Source organism: Erpetoichthys calabaricus, chromosome 2 (genome assembly GCF_900747795.2).
Source record: "Erpetoichthys calabaricus chromosome 2, fErpCal1.3, whole genome shotgun sequence".
Taxonomy (NCBI): domain Eukaryota; kingdom Metazoa; phylum Chordata; class Cladistia; order Polypteriformes; family Polypteridae; genus Erpetoichthys; species Erpetoichthys calabaricus.
Window position 1 is genome coordinate 241,619,038 of NC_041395.2, and position 24,093 is coordinate 241,643,130.

The following is a 24,093-nucleotide window of genomic DNA, read 5'->3' on the forward strand; positions in this document are numbered from 1 at the left end:
TTGCTAGAAAAAAAAGTATTTCCTGGAATTTTCTCCTAGTTTTTCTGCTCCAGATAACTATGTGCAAAATTTTTTCTTTTATTTTTTATAATTAATCTGAAAGGCAGTGCCATTATAAATGACAAACTTCTAAAAATTGCCCACAAAGGATTTTACTGTGTAAAACTAATAAACAGAATTAACACTATTTTGTAATTTAATAGTTTAGTTTTCAGAAATTCATCATTCATAATTGGCAGGCTTTGCATGTTTGACGAATTCATGTAAAATTATTTTCCAAATTTTAACAGAGATTAAAGTAGAAAACTGGAAATTTTATGAAAATTAAAGATATGCAATTGACGTAAAAAGCATTCTAATTCTCACATTTGTGAAGAACACCTTAAAATGCTTCTGGTAATTGCTGTTTTACTTTATTTAGCAGTGAAATTTTAAATAAACTTTATTTGGTTTACTTTATTTGATTGTAATACAGTATATATTGACATATTTATGTATAAAGCAAAGATAAGAAAGAGCCTTTTTTCTTTAAAATATATATCAATTGAGTTGAGTAAGAAATTGAAAAAGTGGAAAGGTAAAAATAATGACAATTATTTAATATAATTTTATCTTACAAAGCCACTGCAAAAGATCTGAAATTGCAATTAATATTCTGGGGGCAATGTTAACCTGGACCCATAACAAAAGCAATGAGGGAAATTTAAATATAATGGAAAAGAATCAAATCTTAATTTTTTTGCTAAAAGGTAAGCGTACTAATCATCACACTACCACCACAACTTGCATGGCACTAATTCTCTATCAACAGAGCACACAGTAGTATTTCTTGCCACTTACTCTGTCCCTTGAAAGTTCAATCCTGACTTATGGTGAGAAGTACCCTTGTACCAAATTTTAAGTCTATGGCTCGAAAAACAAATCTGTTCATAAGGAACAAGCAAACTATCTAAGAGAGATAAACTAGCTGTGTTTCCTGGTGTTGCCTCGCTGTATTGGCTCCCAATGTAAGCTACATACGGTTGCAATTTGACAGGAGATTTTTGCCTGAAAAACATATATGCGCAGGGAACTGCCGGTGGATGTGGTAAATATACGGAATGAGTGGAATCCACAGTATAATTACAGAGTCTTAATCATATCCTATAGAGAATATGGCTACTCATTCTGCCCCAGAGACACCTTGGTCAGACTGTCATTCACAGTCAACCAATCAACTATAAAGCAGGTGTCATGAATTGGAGTCTTCACCAAAGCAGAATGAGTGTGAGGCCTCCAAAAATAAGCTGAGAAGCAGGCCAGCATCTTGACTAACCTGCCCAGGAAGTGCTCACCTAAACTTAGCCAGGCCCCATAGACTACCTGCTGGCTTCAGCAGGAGCAGGACCCAAGAATGAAGTGCTGGCAAAACAACACACAATGTCTACAAAAAGCTCCAAACAAGGGAGGATAAGTGTCAACCCCCTGCTTGTAAACAAAAATGGCAACAAATAATCTTTATAAATCAAAGATTTATTCACAAAAATCAGAAAATACCATAATATTCTCAAAAAAACAAAAACAAAAGGCAAAAAACATTTTCCTGACCAGGCAATCCACATCAAACAACTTCCAATATACTATTCAGAAGAATAATCCAAGAAAAGATATCAAAAAACAGTATATTCAAACTGAAAAAGCAATACTTATAAGACTCCACAATAAATGAATGATTTCTAGCTCCTGAGCCTTCTCTGCTTATTTAAATAGTCTGAGAAAGGGCTCAGGAGAGGTGATGTCAGGGAGGCCCCATTGCTTAGGACTCCACCAATAAAGAATACACAATATATTTAACTACAAACAGAGACTGGTTATTGATTTTTACCACACCAAAGCGCCTCTATGTCAAGTCACTATTAAAGGAGTGTATGTAGAGGTGGTTCACTTCTACAAGTACTTGGTCGTCCACATTAATGACAGGTTGGACTGGTCTCATAACCCAAAGGGACTATATAAGAAAGGGCAGAGCAGGTTCTTTTTTCTTAGGAGACTTTGTTGTGCAGTGACATCCTGTGATGGCTAATGCGATTTTCTATGTTGTAGGGTTCTGGGTAGGTAACATCACTTCAAGTGAGGCCCACCAATTCAACAAACTAATTAAAAAGCCAGGCTCAGTTATGGGACACACTGTAGACCCCCTGGAGGAAGTACTAAAGGAGAGAAAGAAAACAAAACTGCGTGTCATTGTGAATATTGCTACACATCCTCTCTCTGACATACTAACACCGAGTACTTTCAGCCAGGGCACACTTGCAAATACTTCCACATAGTGAGGAATGAAACTATTCACATCAGTTAGAGGTTTACTTCTCAAAATAAATACAAATTGTGAAATCCACAACATTTGCACATATATTTTCATCTCATTTGCAGCCTTTTTCTGCATGTGTAAAAGTATGGCACAATTTATTCTGGTGCAGAGCATGGAAAATGGAGTGTGGCTAGAGAGCAGAATGCTTGAAAATGTATCTGCTCTACTAAAATCCATTGGCCTGGGTATGTGGCCACCAGACACTGGCTTATGGAGGGCTGATGGTATTACCCCTGGTGTCACCTCTGACTTTAAATGAGTGATGAGGCAGCATGATGATATTTCGTGGAGCCACATAGAGAGCGCCATGGAACTTCAGGATGTCACTGGAAGGTACCTGAGGAAAAAGAGACAGCAGTTTCTGTCAAATACCTTTTAGGGAGTAAAGCTTTCCTCCCAAAAAAAAAATTCACATGAAAAAGGCATTTTTATGGGCAATTTTGCAAAGTCTCTAAGCAAAATGAAATGTTGTTGTTTCGCTCATTACTACTTCCACAGTTCCTATCATTCAGAAGGACCATTTAAACATATACATCTTTGGTAAGCAAGATCACTCATTGAAAATTCATGCAGACACTGTAAGCAATGTAAGAGAGCAGGCTCCATACAGACAGCTAAAAGGCAAGATTGTGAAGGTGTGCGGTTTGAGTGCTAACTACTGTGTTACCTACCCTATAAAATCAGAACCAAAAAACAGAATAACCACATGAATATCCAATATTCGATCATTTAAACATCATGAAAAAATGTAATTTCTTATATATATGACTGCTTGTTATGCACACAGGGACACGGTGGATGCATTGTTTTCCACTATCATGTGCTAACTAAGTCCTTACTATAAAATATTTCATTGAATCTGCTCCTTTTCACAGAATTTGTCATTTTTTTCCATATATGTTCCATCTGAGTACAGCCTAGCCCAGTTGCTTTGCCTAATGGTGTTGTCTGCATGCTTGATTTTGTAGTAATTCTGATCTAGCACCATCTGGAACTCTTGATCTAATTAAGGATTGTTGCTCATGACTACTCATAACCTGTCCCTTGCATCATGGGGTAATTTATCAAACAAGTCTAGGAAGACAAATCTGTTGTACTGTTTCAGTTGGACTCCATATATATAGTGAGAGTCTTGCCCCTAATAAAGATTTTTAAAGACCAGTACACTTCACTTCAAGAACTTAATAGTCTAAAATATTGCTGCTGTCAGTTTCAGTGATCTGCTTCTACTATAAATAAAGAAATGCAGTATAATACAGTGCTATAAATCAGTGACGTAAAATACTGTACTTAATAAAGACTTTTCAAGCAAAAGCTAGCATAAAATAATTTTGAGATGTTTTCCGTGAGAATCCAAACTCCTTTTAGAGTTGTAAGAGTTTAAATGAGACTGATATGTCTGAACTTTCATTTTTTTGGACGTTTTATTGTTTTTTATAGTTCGGCTAGACGGTTTTATCTTTTGCCCTAATTTTTTTTTGTGTGGGTATAGTATTTATTATATATTTATACAATGGCTATTATGCTGTTAGGCAAAATAAAAATCGCAATATTCTTCTCAGGGTTGTATTTTTCCAGTATCAAAGCTCCTATAGTCTATGTAGATGTAGTCCACCTTTTTGGCAGAGCTGACAGTTTCAAGGCTAGTAAACAATGGATGTCAGAACACAGTCTGTACAATCTAAGTGCACAAACATGATCATTCAATAATAAGAAAAGATATACATTCAAAATGATTTTAATTAACTTATTCAACCATATTGATAAAAAGTGCAGTAGGCAGCAAGTAGAAAAAATATTTTAAGTGTGTTTGCATATAATGTACAAAACACCTCCTGCGATAGCCATATTTGTCTGCCTGTCTGTCTGTCCCCATGAAACAACTTGACCCCCTATGGATGTATTTTGGTGAAATGTGGCAAACTTATTTTCAAGGAAATTTGTCAGGACAGTTGCATTTTCATTAAGATATCTTGAACAGATCATGCTGTGCACAGCTTTAAAATTTCAAAATCTCCATTTAAAAGCATTGGTGAATTTCAGACTTGTCTGTCTTCAAATGAAGAAACATTCTGTGTGACTTCAAATATGAATAAGTATACTGTTTTAATTTACCTTGACAGTAGTTACACCAGCTTGTATATGTTATATTTTCCATTTTTACCTCAAATAGCCACTACTGACAGCAAACAGATCCCCAGCAGAAGCTAATGAAGCACCAGTGAATCGCATGTGTGGCTGGCTGTTTGAGCGCACATGGGACTGCAATCCTCAATTGGCAAGTCCAGGAAACACATGGGGAAACCTCTAAATCAGCAAATTGTTTCTTCTTCATTAAGTCTTCCTAGCAGCTTCAGCGCAAACAAAAGAGAAAGTGCATGAGCATCTCAGTCCTCCAGATGACAGGAAAGTTAAATGATCTTCCTAACCATAAAGGTAAAAAAATATAAGCAAGGGAAACAAAAAATATCTTGCTTTGAGTCATATTCCATGTGACATTATGCACAAAAGTAAATACTCATTTACTCAGTATTAACCTTACATGAAAACAATGTCACAGCTCCATTATCTGCAGATTACAATCATTCACTATTTCACTGTCAGTATAATTTACTAGGTTGACTAGACGTTGCAGTGACATGAACAGTCCCAATTTTAGGTTATGCATCCCAGTAAATTACTGAAGAATAACAAAAACCGCACACATAAAAAAGGGGAAAGCCCATATCCCATCCCAATACCCCACCTCTTGACACAATCTGTGCACTAGATGACACCATCCAAGCTAGTGGAATATTCTGTTACCTTGTAACACTAGTGCTTTATTACAAGGGAAACATCATATGCTGGTGACTCAGGATTTGTGCTTGCTCATTTGCCTCAACAATCAGTGTGGAGTTTAATCACTACATATGAATTCCAGGGTTTACACCGGCACTATTTTTTCATCTATCATGGAACAACAACAACAATTTATTTCTTGTATAGCTCAAAATCACACAAGTAGTACCGTAATGGGCTTTAAAATGCCCTATTTTTTGACAGCCCCCCAGCCTCGACCCCCTAAGAAGACAAGAAAAAACTCAGAAAATAAATACCCTTTTATTGAGAAAAAAAAATAGAAGAAATCCTGGGAAAAACAAAAGAGACCCCTTTCTAGGTAAGTTAGGTGTACAATGGGTGTCAAAAATGTCCTAAATACATTACACAAAAAAGAACACAAGCAATCCTCTTCACAGAGCTTGATGGGCAATCTCTTATTGTCACCTCTGGAATACAATACAATAGCACAAACTACAAAATAAAATGCAAGAATAGATAATATCACTTAATAAATACAGAAGTATCACATATGAGGACACAGATTTGTTCAGAGTCCTGCGATGTTTGCTAATGATAGTTCCCAATGGAAGCATGTAAAATCCATCCATCCATCCATTTTCCAACCCGCTGAATCCGAACACAGGGTCACGGGGGTCTGCTGGAGCCAATCCCAGCCAACACAGGGCACAAGGCAGGAACCAATCCCGGGCAGGGTGCCAACCCACCGCAGGCATGTAAAATGAAAACTGTAAATATCTGAGTACAGAGGCCTGCAGGACATCACATTTAACAGAGTATAATGATGGAGTACTGTCACCGCATTTGAAATAATTCATATTTTTGCATTTTTGTCATACAGTGATAGAAATTTTACAGCTTTAACGTAAGCAGTATAACTTAGTGGCTAAGACAATAAGAATTTTATAAAGCATAGCTTGCTGCTTCAGTTCCCACCTCTGACTAACTGTATGACTCTAAGCACATAACCTGTCTATGCACTAATTATAAAAAATATCTAAACAATTATAGTATTCTTTGTAATTGTAATACATTATACCAAATAAACCCTTGCTGTTTGTTTCCTTAATGTGAGAACAAGATTGAAGCTAACAGATTACTGAATGGTAAGTGTATGTTTTAAAAAAAATCCGCTTTCTCAATTAGACACTATCACAGATGGCCTGGGTCTTTGTCCGGCCGCGACGCCTCTTCACTGAGAGGACGGGGGGAGCAAGCGTGGGCAGAACGGTACCTCCCTCAGGATGCTAGATGGCAGCCCCCATGGGTTGCAGTGGTGCCTCAGACTTCATGGGAGATGGAGTTATCTACAGCCCTGTTAGGATCCAGGGGTGCCGCAAGGGGATGCAGCAGCTGTTCCTGGAGCACTTCCGGGTGACTTATATAAGGGACCAGCAGAGACTACTCCGTGAGCCAGAGTCGGGAGGAGGGCGACGAAGCTTGCCAGGAGGGATGAAGGAGACAAAAGAGAAGAAGAGTATTGTGTGTTGTGATAGTGCTTGTTTGGACTGTGTTGTGCCTGTGGGAAACGGGGAAGGCATTGCCCACAGGTGAAGAAAAGAAAATAAAACTTTTGTGTTTTATTAGTGTGCCTCCTGCATCTGTCTGTGTCAGGTTAAGTGCTGGTGTAGCGCCATCTACTGTCACAACACATTGCAGCATTAATTAAAATTTACTCAAGTTCTGTCATAGTAGATTAAATATTCTTATCATTATAAACCAACATAATGCCCAACGTGGCTAAAGTTTCACTTGTCTTTTTCACCAATTCTACCAGTTTTCTACCTGTTTTCCTCTTCTCAAAAATAAGCCATGTGATTGAGGATCCATTACACTATAGGGTACATTTGTGGTTGTCCACCACAAAAGAAACTCTCAGACATCATGTGCTTCATTAGTACCTTCCATTCAGCAGGGTGTAGCACTAAAATATTGTCTGCAAATCATGGAGTACACGCTGACTTGACATTAAATATGGATAGCACCTGTACCACCTGCAGTTATGCATGTTTTGGCCTGGCCAGTACTTGTATGGTAGACCAGCAAGGAAAAGCCTGGATTCCTTCTGGAAGAGGTGTTAATGAGGCCAGCAGGGAGCACATACCCTGTGCTCTATGTGTGGATCCCAATGCCCTAGTGCAGAAATGGGGACACTGTGTTGTAGAATTTGGCAGCATCCTTCAAATTAGAAATAAAACCAAGGTCCTACCTCTCTGAAGTCATAAAAGATCCCTGGGCATCATTCAAGAAGAGTAGAGTGTTTTCCAGAGGTCCAAGATAAATTGCTCACCACAGCCTGTTCATTATGGCCCCCTAATCATCTCCTGTTCCTTACTGGCTAACTGTCTCTCTCACACATTCACCAGCTAATGTGTAGTGACCGTACTGGCGTAGTAATGACTGCTGTTGCAACATCCAGGTGGATACTACATATTGGAGGTGGTTTCCCCACTCTATGAAAAATGCTTTGAGTAGGTTAGAAAAGAACTCTATAAATGCAGTTAATTAATTTATGGATCTTTTATGACAGTTGCCCTATTAATTTATGAAGACTTCTTTCCATTTTATGTGCAATGTTGGCGATGACCAATGATGTATGGAGAGATTGGTTTCTTGGATTTAATGAATTTCTCACAGAGTAATCTTTGATCATTACATCACAGTCAGAATGCTTTATCAGTCAGCACCACTTGCAGATTAGGATACTTCCAGAAAAAACATTCTTGTTAGTTCTTTAGTTAATGACTTCTGACTACATGCTTATTGACTTGGTTTAGCATTTTGGTTTTGGTATTCATGATTTGTTGTTTTGGGCTTGAGCTTCTTCTGTTACCGTGTACGCTTATCTCCTGGTCCACTGATACATTTGCTCTCTTTGTTTTGATTCCACGCAACCAAAATGCTGAAAGAGAGACTTGACAAAGACCCATAAGCCAGGACAAGGCCTCCTTTAGCTCTTCACCCTAAACTCAGGCCCCAAAAGAGGATTTGGATTTAAAAGGTCAATAATAGGTTAAATGTCCTAAAATATCGTCAAAATATTCTGTATACCTCTGCCTACAGAGAGAAATTCACCAAGAAACCTTTATAAATGAAAAATGTTTTAAGATAAGGAAAAATAGAACAAAAAGAAAATAACCAAAAAGAAAAAAAAAAAATAACCAAAAAGGACCACAATCCAGAAATAAGAAATCAAAAACCAGCAGCCATAAATCAAGAACTAGAAAACAATACTCATAATGAAAATGCACATGTGAATGAACCACTGAAGGATCAGACTTCACCATTTACAGGCTGAGGGCGGTCCTTCAGCTCTGACATCACATTAGCCCGCCTCTTGGGGTTCCACCCATAAAATACAAGGAACGCAGGTAATAAATAGGCTAATAAATAAACAGAACAATATTAACAAAGCACATAGATACCTGAAGAATAATCCTTAACAACAAACACAAATAAACATAAACCAGGGAACACACCTTATGGCCTGCCATACTTCATCCTTTGGCAGAACCGTTATTTTGTGTTTGAGCATAAAGATCTTGAACAATCCTTTTTTTTCTTTGAATTTTGCTCTCACTTTAGGTCTTTAATTATAATTTTTCTGATCTTTGGTTTGTTTGCTTTTGGGCTGCCTTCCCATTGTTTGCTCTTTCTGCAACTTATATTTTAACTTTTAAAAGTTTTTGTTAATAAACCAAAACTTGTTTAAGAAATATTAGTTGTGTTCTTTGGACCAGGGATTTTTACACAGGTCCTTTTCTCCATTAGGGGTTGGCTTTAGCTTTTTTGAGTTTTGTTTCAGATTTGTGTCAATATGAAACTACTTTTCTATTTTGTCCAGTTAAGCTTATTTATCTATTCCTACCAAGTGAAATTTTAATTTTATGAAAATATGAATTGATTTTTGAGTCTTCTGTTTTCTTATTATTGGCCTGATCTTTAATATGGTCAGACTGCCTCCGCAAACAATCAAGGTCACTGTTTATGACACTATTATTTGCTGGCTGTTGTTCCTGTAAGCCTAATACAGTGAGATCCAGTCTACAACCAACATGTACCTTTATGTACCAGGATGAGATTCAGGTTTCACAAAAAAAGGCTTTTTGCAAACAAACAGATCATCTTGATAAAACTATACAACAGTTCGGCTATCTCCTTATTATTATGTGATTTTCATGTAAACCCAATCCTTCCCATACCTGACAATACTTATGCCCAAGTATGACCACGGCAACTTGATGCAACTATTTTTTTAGTCACATGCTTTATATGTATATTGTAACTGCATTTTAAAAAGGTGTTGGGTAAAATTATTAATTATGGTCCAATCTTACCATCATGCTAGAAGAAGTACAATCAGCATGCTCCCTTCTTCATCATTTTTGTTTCTTAATTACTTTGTCTTCTGATAAAGGACTAGCTCTGGGATCATCAAAGGTCCTTGAAACAATGCCGAATATATAGCAATTACCAAGACTTTCATCTGCAAGGAGCAGATTAAAAAGCACTGCGCGCTGCCAAGTTCAGAGATGAAAACTGAGGCAAGTACGCACACATTAATAAATATTAGCTCACATACTATTTATTACTGGTTTTAAATGATAGTGAAATGAAAACTATACCTCTGGCTATTTTCAGCAAGGGTAATTTGCACTGAACAAATGATTATAAAATCAAATGAATTATGTATAACAATATGGTACGATTCTGGCCTTTGGTGCTATGCACTTGGACAAATTATAAAAGCAAAGCAATTGTTTTTGCAAGGTTAACATTATGATTTCCTAGTAGCCTGGAACATGTGATGAGGGTTAACATTTGTTATAAACTATACATTGTTACAGTATAAAAGGACAGAGATGAATCAGTTTTGCACAATTACAAAATAATTGCTACTTACTGCAACACCTCTGTTTGCTTTCTTTTTGCATTTCGGTTTATTCTTTCTGCTGCTGCTCCGTGTGTCTGACTCCTGCCAGCTGGCCATCGTCACTTTATACCACAGACACAATTGGCATCATCGAGCAAATTATTCATGGACAGAGAATAATGGGTTGGTGTTCATCTTTAATATTTTTTCCTTTGGGGCAAATTAAACAGTCATTGTTTCGCTTATAATTTAATAGACTAGTAGGAATGTACTGTATATATGTTTTCCTTTAAGTTATAAACATTTACACTTTTTTTTTTACTATTGCCACTGTGAATACGACAGTATGTATCTGTATTTCATTACTGTACCTGGACATAATCCATCCATTTTATAAACCCACTTATTCCATTGCAAACTCCTAGGAGCTGCATCCATACAACTTCAGACTACTGAATCAGCCATCCACATCGTCACACTCTGTCTCACTAGCCAGTTGTAAGACAGAATTAACCGGTAATGTGGACAATTTGAATCAAGGAAGAAACCAAAGCGTACAGAAAAAAATAGAGAGCATGGCTGAGGTGGCAATCAAACCTTGGTTCTTAAAACTCTGAGGCACTTACAGCTAACCCACTGCACCGCTATGTCCTCTAAATTAGATCCTTTAAAAGTAAATGGGCCTTTTTAAAATGACAAATTCTTTTTAATGTTCTTATTTATTTCTGTATTGTATCAATATGTTATGGTGGTATCCAATTTATGAGTGTTCAACATTCCAGCTTGGCAATATATCTGTTCAAGGTTTTGTTTTTCTTTTATATAGAAATATAAGGTGTAAAAAGTTTTGTTTGTCATATTTTCAACATCCCTAATGCAATATGGCAAAGCACACTTACAAGAATTAAGCGGAATAACACTTCAAGTTCCTTGGGACTACAGCTGCAAGAAGAGATAAATCTGACAATTACCATCCTCTTCACCGAGACAGAAGAGGACATTTTGCCATTATACTTTTTCTATTTTTTTTTTTACAACAGAGAATGCCTGCTTAGACAAGCTCAATGCATTTAAGGTTCTGGGACTGATGTATATTTTTCTGTAGTCAGTGTAAAACTGTGCCCTCAAACACTTTGTGTAGATACAACATGCCACTAAAAGTGGATTTTCTTCATTTCATTTTAACACATTCATACTTTGTAGCTTAGTGTGGGGAGCATGCCATCATTTCTGACTTCCTTTTTTTTCACAACTTAAAATAAGAGTAATCACAGCTTTAATGAACAAGTATGTTCACAGGACTGTGTGCACAGTGTGAACTTCAATCAAAGCCATTAGCTGCTAAAATGACAATAATCACCGTAGAATTAATTTCAAGGTTAAGGAGTGCAGAAATCTTTAGTGAGCTCTTACTAAATGCAACTGTGTTAAATCAAATCACTTTTAACATATGATGTAGCACTTTAAAACCCTTTTTGTTATTTAAACAGTTTCCACACCTCTATGTCATGTGGTTACAGAGACTATTAGTATTATTCTTGTAAAACCTTCATTATCAAGGTTACTTTATTTTAACAATCTGTGGAAGTACAATTCATTCACCCCTGGTCAGGTCATTGCCAAACGCTAGAAGGGCTGTTGGATGTGACACACTGTAGATGCAAGTAGGTGGACTTGCCTACTGACTGGAAATGCGGCACATAGATTATTACTTTACACAAGGTGTGGATGAGATACATTTGCATTACAAATACAAGATGTGATTTTTGTACAGTCTATCATTTGTGCAGAGATGACATAACATTAGATGGATAAGCAGATGATCTAAAGTTGGTAGTAAAATGCCTAATGCTGGATTAAGATAACATGAATTGATTTGTAGCATGTGAAGCTTATTGTAAATACAGCATATGAAAAAAAAATACTAGATATGATTAGAAAACACACCTTTTATCCAGTGGTGTAGCTAGAGTCCGTGCCGCTCAGGACGGGGCGGTGCTACAATTTGCCGCCCTCCAGCATATCTGAATATGTTAACCTATTTCAATAGAAAATTAAAATCATGTATAGAGAAAAATTAAGATAAATTTTGCATAGATTTATTCATATATAGAGAAACAGCAATAATTTTTCACATATAATTATTTATAAGTATCAACTAGACAAGAATATAGTATAGACGCTCTGATAAGCTGTGTCCTAATTATTAGTATAATGTAATTACACTGCGAAAAACAGAACCAGTGTAGTGTACAAGTGATAGGTGGGGATGTTTTCTGCGCAGAGCAAGAACACATTCGGATTGATAATGAAACTAAATTATAAATTGTAAATTAGTTGTTTATCTTCCTATAAATTATTAAGTGGTGTAATGTCTATGTTTATTTTTGTTATTGCCTCATAAATTTCAACTGCTGTGTCTGATGCTGTCACAGAAGGACAGTTTGAAAATTATTTTTGAAGCATTTGTGGATAAAAATCAGAGAATTTTACTTTTTCCATTCATGAGTGATATTTTTCTGAACCCTGCTGCTAACATACGAATTGTACTGAGCCTTTTGGACAATAATGCCACCCAGAGTGAACCGACCCCTCCACCCGCCACTAGCTACGCCACTGCCTTTGGAACTAGAAAAGTGTCCCTTATGGAAAACACCTGTGGCTAACAGAGAAATTCTCACTTTATTACAAAACGAAACTGCATACAGAGCCTAAAAGAATAGCGTGTGATAATAGCATTCAGTTTGGAATACAAGTCAAAAAAGATTTTTTCTGAGCTACGTAATGCACTTGTAAAGCCATATCTGTACTACTATCTGTCATTATGATCTACATATTACAAAGAAGGACATAAGTGTACTAGAGAAATAAGGATATTATGAGCAATGAGGGAAGGCTGAAGGAAGTCAATTGAGGGATACAGAGAGAGACCGAAGATGTTACAGAAGTATGAAAAATTGTGAAGACGTTTGTTTAGGTTAATACCAACCTTTACTCCATCCATCCATCCATTATCCAACCTAACTACAGGGTCACGGGGCCAACCTTTACTGTTAAACAAAATCAACAAAGACAGAATGATGCCAGTGACATTAGAAAACAATCACCTATGTTAGGACAAATTTGCTGTTTTCGCCTAAACATGTTACTATGTCCTAGCATCAAACAAACACTTAATGGATGATTGACTGATAATGAAATTTTGAGAAATGTGCAAGTCCAGATGGAGTATCATCATGACTGCTGAAGGCCCGTGCGTTGGAGCTGGGGAGTCCTCTACAGCGCATCTTCAACCTGAGCCTGGAACAGGGGAGAGTCCCGAGGCTTTGGAAAACATCTTGTATCACCCCAGTCCCAAAGGTATCACATCCTAGTGAGCTGAATGACTTCTGGCCAGTCGCTCTGACATCACATGTGATGAAGACCATAGAGTGGCTGCTGCTTCACCACCTGAGGCCACAGGTATGCCACGCCCTCGACCCTCCGCAGTTTGCATACCAGGAGAATGTGGGAGCGGAGGATGCCATCATTTATATGCTACACCGATCACTCTCCCACTTGGACAGAGGCAGTGGTGCTGTAAGAATTATGTTTCTAGACTTCTCTAGAACCTTCAGCGCCATCCAACCTCTGCTCCTTAGGGACAAGCTGACAGAGATGGGAGTAGATTCATACCTAGTGGCATGGATCGTGGACTACCTTACAAACAGACCTCAGTATGTGCGTTTCGGGAACTGCAGGTCTGACATTGTGGTCAGCAAAACTGGAGTGCCGCAGGAGACTGTACTTTCTCCGGTCCTGTTCAGCCAATATACATCGGACTTCCAATATAACTCGGAGTCCTGCCACATGCAAAAGTTCGCTGACGACACTGCTATCGTGGGCTGCATCAAGAGTGGGCACGAGGAGGAGTATAGGAACCTCATCAAGGACTTTGTTAAATGGTGCGACTCAAACCACTTACACCTGAACACCAGCAAAACCAAGGAGCTGGTGGTGGATTTTAGGAGGCCCAGGCCCCTCCTGGACCCCGTGATCATCAGAGGTGACTATGTGCAGAGGGTACAGACCTATAAATACCTGGGAGAGCAGCTGGATGATAAATTGAACTGGACTGCCAATACTGATTCTCTGGGCAAGCGAGGACAGAGCCGGCTATACTTCCTTAGAAGACTGGCGTCCTTCAACATCTGCAATAAGTTGCTGCAGATGTTCTATCAGACAGTTGTGGCGTGCGCCCTCTTCTACGCAGTGATGTGCTGGGGAGGCAGCATAAAGAAGAAGGACGCCTCACGCCTGGATAAACTGGTGAGGAAGGCAGGCTCTATTGTAGGCATGGAGCTGGACAGTTTGACATCTGTGGTAGAGCGACGAGCACTCAGCAGGCTCCTATCAATTATGAAGAATCCACTGCATCCACTAAACAGTGTCATCTCCAGACAGAAGAGCAGCTTCAGCGACAGACTGCTGTCAATATCCTGCTCCACTGACAGACTGAGAAGATCCCTTCAATTCCACCCGGGGGGGTAAACGTTAACATTATACAAAGTTATTGTCTGTTATACCTGCATTTTTATTACTCTTTAATTTAATATTGTTTTTTGTATCAGTATGCTGCTGCTGGAGTATGTGAGTTTCCCCTTGGGATTAATAAAATATCTATCTATCTATCTATCTATCTATCTATCTATCTATCTATCTATCTATCTATCTATCTATCTATCTATCTATCTATCTATCTATCTATCTAAATCTAACTGCTGATAGCAATGGTCTGCACCAAAATCTTCCCACACAAAAAAATTGATGTACTTTATTGATTTAGGTGTGCTGAATCTATTTCTGAAATTGAAATTCTCTACCACAAATCATTTCTGCGACATATCAGATTCACTGAAAAATTCTGTTTTGAAAAAAAAATCATTGATTTTTTTAAAAAAAATCTTATGTTTGATTTTTGGAATAAGTACTTTTCATGCTAAGAATGTTATTTGGAATATATGTTAAGCTGAAAAATGGCAGTCTTCCTCGTTCTTAACATTTGTTGAGGTAGGATCCTAAAATCAAGTATTTACTACAGATTTTTCTCTGTTCTTATTTCTTCAAAATAGCCAGGGATTTATTTTTCGACGATTAGAAATATTCCTTTTTAATTTGTTTCGAACTTTTTTTTTGTAAAACTTGAGTTATTTGTATGGAATGCTATTTGATTTTAATAAAATCGATAAGATTAAAAAAAAGGGATATATTCCTTTTTATTGACCAGAAGATAAAAAGTTGTTGTTGAAATAGTTTCTACAGCAATATGCAAGGTTGGGTTGATCCATCCATTGTCTTAACCAGGTAACAGGTAAACAAAAGGGTTAAAGAGTACACACTCTTCCTTTACTGAAAAAAAATGTGTGCCCCATAATTTTCTTAGGAAAACAAAGGTGAAAAACTATGAGGAACACTCTCATTTGGATATATTCCCTGAGGACATAAGTGCAGTCTCCGATGAACCTCGGGAGAGGGTCCACCAGGACATCGCTCAAATGGAGAGACATTATAGTGGAAAGTGGAGTGGGTCGATGTTAGCAGACATCTGTTTGTCATTCCAGCGTGAAACACCTTCAGAGGATTACAGGAGGAAAAAACATTCAAGAGATTAAATTTTGTGTAAAATATCTTTTTTTTTCCAAGTTTAAATGATTAATTTTAAAAATATGTTTTTAATTGAAAAATTCTTTTTTTTTTCATTTTAAACCTTCATTTCTCAAAAACTAGATGTGGTAAAGCAATTCTGTTGCAAGACTCAGCACTCTCAAATCTATAAAGAACACCTAAAACTTTTGACACAAGCATAAATATATTTTTTTTTTGCAAACCAGTGTCATTTTGCTGCTGTAGAGATCTAATTGAAAAGAAAAAATTGAAAATGTCATATTCATTTTATATAAATATTTCAAACAATGTATTTCACACTGGGGAGCACTGCTGCCTTAGAGGTCCAGAAGAATTTCTTTGCGTTCCAGTCCAGTCATTATCTTTGTCGTGTTTTTTATATTTTCTCTATTTGTGTGAATTTTTTCAGATACTCCTATATTCCTCCTATATGCTAAAATCATGTATGTTTGCTTAATGGGCAACTCTCTGTTTCCTCCTAGTTGTAACCGTGCCCTGTGATAGCATGCTATCCCAATGAAGCGTTCATCCAATGCTAACTCACATCATCTCTGTACTGAGTTAAGAGGGTCCTATAATGGAGGGAAATTTCACAGAGGCACAATGGGTAGTGCTGCTGCATTGCAGCTCCAGAGACCAACAGTACTTTTGACCCCCTGCTGAATTATTATCCATATCATTGTGGATTTACTAGAGGCTGTCCGATTTCTTCCCACAAACAAGTGTGGTTTGATAACTGGTATTTCTAAACTGGTCTGGCACCCGTGCGCATGCCCTGCTCCATTCTTGGCTCCTGATTTGTACCTGATGTTGCCAGGTAAATCTTTGAGCCCTGGCATCTTTATATTGTCTTTTTAAGTAAAGCCACATTCATTAATATAAATCACATTTGTCCCCTTTTTTCTATAAATGTTTGAATAATTGATTTAGATGTTTTTATTAGCCTTTTTTTGTAATGGTGCTTAGAGGTTTTGCAGCCTTGGTGGCAGTAAGAAATAAAAAAAACTGAATAGGAGGAGAATTGCCCTCAGTTTTAGAGAATATAATAGCTGGATTTTAAATTGAATCAACACATTGACAAATGGCTTACAAAAGGCAGCTCTTCCAATCCTGCCAATCTGCACCTATGGTAATAAAATTTCTCGTATAAATTCCCTCTTGCTCTGTTTGCGCTAGCCATGATAATTATCAGTCTGCCGTATACATGTCTCTTTATTAGAGGTGAATAGGTTGGATGTGAATAAATGACATCCTTAAAAAACAGAAAGTAAACCTGACAGCCTGAAACTGTGGCTTGAATCTTACATTCTGTCCATTTAAACAATTACAGAGAGCGCATATAGAGCTTTTACAATTTGGTACCAGTCACACATTCCAACTTTGACACATCTTTGATGACAGACCATCTACAGGGAAATGTAGAATCAAGAGCCATAAGACACTGGGTTACAGTTCATAAGAATTTGCAATTTAAGTATCTCATGACTGAGAAAGAGATGCAGATAAGTTGTGGAGCATATCATCCAGTTGTTAGGTTTGCATGTAGGTTAATCAAGTGACAAATGGTCTGTGGAGCAAAGTGTAAAACACAATTACCAAGTGCTTCCTGTTGAAAGCTCACAGATATGTGTGTATATTTTCGAACTTGGAATGCTTAAAGTGAAATCCCGGGGACTATTCAGTCTGGATTTGCCAGGTTTGAGATGCAAATAAGGGGGAAAGAGATGAGGGGAGGGGGCTGTGGGACGGCTGGGGCTCACCCACTGCTTAATTTACAAATTTGTGTCAATGCACATTTAACCAGTTCTTTTGTTAGCTTCGCTGTATCAGAGTAAAAAGAAGGGGAAAATTAAAAAATGGACAGTAAAAGACAACAACAAAGACTATTTTCCCATTTCAGAAAGGCAGTAAGATTACATTTGGGGGTGTTTTAAAGCTTTTTGACATACTCATGATTTTTCTTATAAACATGCTGGAGTGTGATAATAATAATTATGTGAACAAATGAACATTTTCAAGGTAATTTAAGTTACATTTTAATTTTGGTTAAAACTACACTTCAATTTTGGAACCCTTGACATTATTTCTTAGTTACCACAAATTAATTAATATATGCAGTCCCATAGCATTACACCCTTCCTCTGCATCACTGCCCTAACAGTGGCCCCTTGTTAAAATCTTATGTGACAGACAGTTATTTTTAAACTCACTCACACTTTCAGGCTTCACCACATATAGTAAAATGCATAATGAAGATATATAATAAATAACTATCAAATTAATTTAATGTCTGCACCTTACAAGTAACCACTCAGAGATGAATAGAAAAATGACTGTTGTGGCATAGCATTTTGACATGATGGTTAATACTGTCCCCTCAGAATAAAGGGGCTTGGCTTTAGTTGTTCAATTCCCAGCCCATGTTTTTGCTTTAATTTATTTTTATTTAATTATGAAAAAAGTTTTTAGTTGACATTATTGTCAAGTATTTAGTTGGCATTATTTTGTTGTGGGGATAGGATGGCAATCAAACAGGGTCTTGGTCTTTATGTTGTAATAATAACAGCTCTTTTCTGCAATTCCAGTAATACCAAAAAAGAAAGGGTTATTAGGAAGGAGGGATGAGCACAACGTGAATATTGGAGTCTGCTGTATTTCTAATTAAACAGGAAGAACACCTGCCTACCTATTAAGGCATCTGCCCACTTACCCAACTCTACATGCTCTAAGCATACCCACTCTCACCTCCATCATCATGGTTGTATGGATTCATGCTGTAGGCACCAAATTCTGACCCTACCATCTGTGTGCCTTAGCAGAAATCAAGATTTATCAGAACAAACTACATTTTTCCAATCTTCAGCTGTCCAGTTTTTGGTGAGCCTGTGCCCAGTGAAGCCTCATCTTTCTGTTCTTCGCTGACAGGAGTGAAACCCAACTTGGTCTTCTGCTGTTGTAGCCCATCCACGTCAAGGTTCAACCTGTTTTTCTTTCTGATATGCTTTTCTGCTCACTGCAGTTATACAGAGTGGCTATCTGAGTTACTGTAGTCTTTCTGTCAGCATGACCCACTCTGGCCATTCTCCTCTGACCTCTCTTATCAATAATCTGTTTCCATCTACAGAACTGTCACTCACTGGATGTTTTTTTTTTGTTTTTCACACCATTCTGACTAAATTCAAGAGACTGCTTTGTTTGCAAATCCCAGGAGATCAGCAGTTACAGAAATACTCAAATGAACAATCATGCCATGGTCAAAATTACTGAGATTTTCACAATTTTCCCCATTTTGGCATTTGATGTGACCTATATGTGCATTTTTTTATGCATTGCCACATGATTGGCTGATTGGATAATTGCATGGATAAGCAGGTAGTTATACAGGGGTTCCTAATAATTTGCTTAGTGAGTGTATGTTTATACATAACCCACCGTGCATCCTCTATTAATATAAATTTAGGGTAGCACCGGGCAAATATGTGTATCTCAACCAGGCAGGCATGGTGTTGCAGGAGTTAGCACTGCTGCCTCACTGATCCAGCCCCTTGAATTCAAATGCCATTACTCATTGATGTTTATTTTTCTTCCTATGTCTCTATGGGTTTTACTCACCACATCCACAAAGATCTGCATGACTCCCAACTGGATCAAGCGGGATTGAGAATGCTATGCTGTGTAATATCTCCACAATCGGTGGCTTTGTGGCACACCACTAAAACCATGGTTTCACTCCCAGCCCTGTCAATGCCAATGTGAAGTTAGTATGTTCTACAAATGTTGGAAAGTGTTTTTTCCAGGTACTGCATTTTAATAACACATCCTAAAGACATGTTAACTGTTCATGAAAACTTCCCAATGCTGATTGTTCACATGAGCCTGAAAGGACCCGGCACAGGGAATCACAGGAAAAAGCTATAAGACCCCAAAGAATCTGATGGGCTTCATCGACAGCTCCAAAGTTGCTCTCCTAACAGACGATTTGCGACCGCTGGTTTACTTCATGTACATCTTCACCTCTGCCATTCCCACTCAACTGACCTTTAGAAGTAAATCACCACCACCCAGACGATATCTGTTATGACCACCAGAGCGTGGAAACTCAACCACTGATTTTGACTGACAGCAGTATTATCTTAACTCACCATAACCTGCAACTGATCATTAAAAGGGGCATAACCAACGTGGGACCTCAAGCCTTTTCTGTTTTATCTCTCTCCTTGCTTTTCATTGGGTTCAGGAAATGGATGGATGGAGATATGAGTGTGTACATGAATATGTATTGTTACAAACTGGAAACCCTTGCCTTGAATGGAGGCTCTGACTCCATATGACCTTAGAAATGGTTGTAAAAATGTTCTACAAATGGATGAATGGATGGATAGATTGCTGCTTGTGTGAGTGTGCTTTGTGATGAAATGGAATCCTGCCTTCACAGGTGATGCTGCTAGTTTGAGCACTGTATCAGTGTATCAGAAGATGTGAGCTTTAAAAATGGTAGTTTAGAATTGTTTGAGAGCCTTTTAAAAAAAGATTAATTGCAGCACTGAGTACCCAGCAGAATCAGCCTTGACAGTGTGCTGTGTTGCTTATAAAGATGTGCAGTGTTTCGAAGATCAGACTTGTCGTTTGATTTTTGACTAGTAGCTAATATCCCTGATCTAATCCACTTACTGTGTAAAAATCTACAGATGCCATACTTTACAGTATGTTTGCTTCTGCTAAAGCTGTATTCCTCTGGTGAGCTGACTGTAAGACATTACGGAGCTTGTGAATATGCTTCAGGGACATGCAACATTTCAAATGTATATGTTTGCTTGCTAATCTACATCCATTCAGTTCTATTATGTAAGCTGTTTAGGTTCAATGGTGTTCTAGTAGCATAGCTTATTGGGAGTACAATTTCTCCAGGGTGCAAGCTAGGCTTTACATCAAAACCTGATTGAGCAGAAAATATGTGCTAATGTTCACAGCAGCACTCTATTATATTATAAGTATGCTTGTAAATATTCACTGCGTGTTATTATGCCATTTGAACCAGGAATATTGTTTAGGTTAAGGGTCAGCCCTAATGCTCTCTCAGGAGGCCACAGTTTTGAATATAACCAAATGGGATAATGGCCAGGAATACCCAAAGGGGGAAATGTAGCACATCGTAAAGAATTGCACTGTGTGTTTTAAGTTTTCAGGACAACAAAGATGCCAAGGAGATAGCTCATAAGCAGTCATTATTAATGGAATGACAAGGCTAATGTTAAACAGGATGTCTTAGCTGTAATAAATCTTGTCTCTGTCCCATTAGCAGTCCTTGCAACAGCAAATAGCAGGTTAGGTTATAACCTAACAAGATAGAATTTTATTTCTCCAATCTCTAATGTATTTTATAACACTCTTCAAAGTCAAGAATAGTAGCTATTTAAGCACCCCTTGATCAGCAGGAAGTTTAAAATTGAAACACTAAGACAGCCCAGACAGCGCATTTTTTTTCATCTCTCCTTTTTTCCGTTTTTTTAATTAAATTTTTTTTTTGTACTTTTGGTGCATTTTACAGGAGTCTAAGTATATACCTACTGGTTGAACTGGATTATATGTCTGATACTGAAAAGCCTGCAAGAATTTTTATTGTTTTGCAAGCAGTGGTATACACATAATAAGCAATAATTAATAAGGAATCTCTTAGTGCACTTAAACTGAAAACAGTTATAGACTTGAACACAGATGAATAATCAAAAGTGATGCATTCATTTTTTTTTCTAGGAGGAATCCAGTTTGCCTAATTTTGACTTAACAACTACTTGTACTGTATGTAAGACCTTGATGAAAACAATTACTGCATGCAGAAACAACAAAAATAATGTCATTGTATTTCATCTGCCAGTAAAACGCTAAGACATAAATAATATATGCAGTCTTTAAGAAGGCATCTCCATTAATGCGGTGCACCATGATTAATTCATTTGGATTAGGTGGTGTATCTTCAGAGCAAGCTTTCAGAAAAAGGGATTTCGTATGATAAAAAAAAAAAAAATTCAAAATAATACTGTGGCAATTTATTTTTAATGAAACTCAAGAAAATATTTTTAGAATACCAGCCCTGGTACAAAGCATGCCTGCAAACAGCGTGTCTGGAATATCTGCTAGAGCCCAGAGGCCACCAAGCCGTACATTTTCTATTAGGCGCTGCACATTAATTTAAATAAAGCAGTTACTTTTCTCTGTTTCTCTGAGACCACCAGTAATACTTTACCTAAGGCTGGTACTACCCTCTTAATTATCCCTAAGCTGTTCATTAATATAAGGGGGCTTGGCAGTATGATAGCATTAAGAATACCTCTAGGCTTGCCATCTTACAAATCAGGAACACAGGATTAAAAAAGAAAAAAAAAACAAAGGGAAAATGAATGGAAGGATACAATATGACATGGTTTTAAATAGCAGAATAACGGTTTCTTTAACACAAGCTACTTACGCGTCCGAGTATTTATTTATTGTTCATATGGAGTGCTTAGCTACAGGGATGCAGATGGCATTCACAATGTATTTCTTCAGAATTGCAATAAATGTACAGTTAATATATGGGACATTCCTTATATTTCTTATAATGGTTACCAGATGAGAATCAAGTTGCCAGAGGTTCCGTTTCCAAAATCTGAAAATCAATGGTTCTCTTTGTACCTTCACAGCAATACCAGATTTGTTTTCTTTTTGTAAATCATTTTTTGTGGTTAAAGAAAACCATAAACTGTCCCGCAGATTTCTTTATGGGAACAATACGGTCTCAACAGCCTGAATATGTTTACCCTGCGTGTAACGGCTAGTCTTTTTTTTTTTTTTTTTTACATGTGTATATATTGCTTTCAGCTTCCTGCATGATTATCTAGGAGAGAAGAGGGGAAATATCGAAGACTAGATATGTCTGTAACATGTAGAAAAACAGCCCTTAATACTCCTCTAGCTGCTTTGTTGTCTGCCACTTTTAATACAGTTCATTGTGAAGGGCTTTGTACAGCATTGCACTCTAAATCCTTTTATGTAATAAGCTGTGGCTTTAGTTACATTCAATACAGGTTGAGCTCCTCTTGTAAAAGGTCAAGCATCGCCTCCAAATAATAAATGTAAATAATAGCCCAAGCATGTAATATGCTCTCGCCACTACAAGCTCAAGAGTACTGCATTCAGCCTGTAATCCCACCCTATAGCCATTGAGCCTATACGGCTAGTTTCATAACTTTAAACAAACAGGACAAGGGAGCAATAGTGTGGGCCAGAGAGCCGAGATATCATTTCTTACCTTGCTGTCACCGAGACAAAATATATTTTATGTAAAATTAAATCATATTGCTCCTTTTCATTCCATTTGACCACAATAATCCACTTACCTGAGGGGGTCGTTTGCTCCGCTTTAAAAATGCTTTTCTTATTAACTTGATATATTACCATCTTTTCATAATTATTAAAATGATGCCAGAGATGAAAAAGCATGAGCATGTACTGCAGTTTGAGAAAATGAATCTGCAATTGTATCATTCAAGACATTAATGGTTTCCAGATTATTAAAAGGACAACTAACTATATAATAAAACATTATTTAGCTACATCTGATGCAAACCTCAATTTTGGAATATGTTAATCATTTAATATAACCAATTCAATGCTTTAGTTGCTTATATCATGAACTGATTATTGCAATGGCAGTGTTATTAACAAGAACAATGCAGTTCTTCAATTAAATAAGAGCGCATTCAAGAGATTTGGTTTGTAGGCGCATATAAATGTAATATTTTTAAATAATGCAGCAGGCTCCTGAAGTGTCAGTTATCATCACATTAGTACCTCACTTGAAACAGTTATAATAAAAAGAATAAGTGAGTGTATTAACACACCTCGGGTTATGGAAGTTATTTAAATACAAAACTAGATTATTGAGTCACATTTGTTATTAACATGATGCACAAATATTGTGGTTTATTGTATCCACATAAGAAATTGTTCTTGACTCGGCAGTGAGGTGACAATTACTCCACACCACACTTAAAATATTCATGAAAAAGAAATTATCATTTGTGATCAAGTCTAATTCAAATTCAAATTAATTAATTGTAACCAACATAAAAAATACACATATTGCCCAACCACCATTTTAATTATCACACGTCAACTAAGATTTACAGGTGCATTTTAAATCATAAGCAGCTTATTTATGACACAGGATGCAAGCCATATCAATAGTCACCATTTTAGTTTTTACAATATTTGGGTTCAAATCTCTGGGCAGACACTGCTTGAATGTTATCTTTGTGGTTGGTGAATTGGTGACTCTAAATTCCCCTGTTAAAAATCAGTGTGGGTGTGCTTAAATGTGATTTGA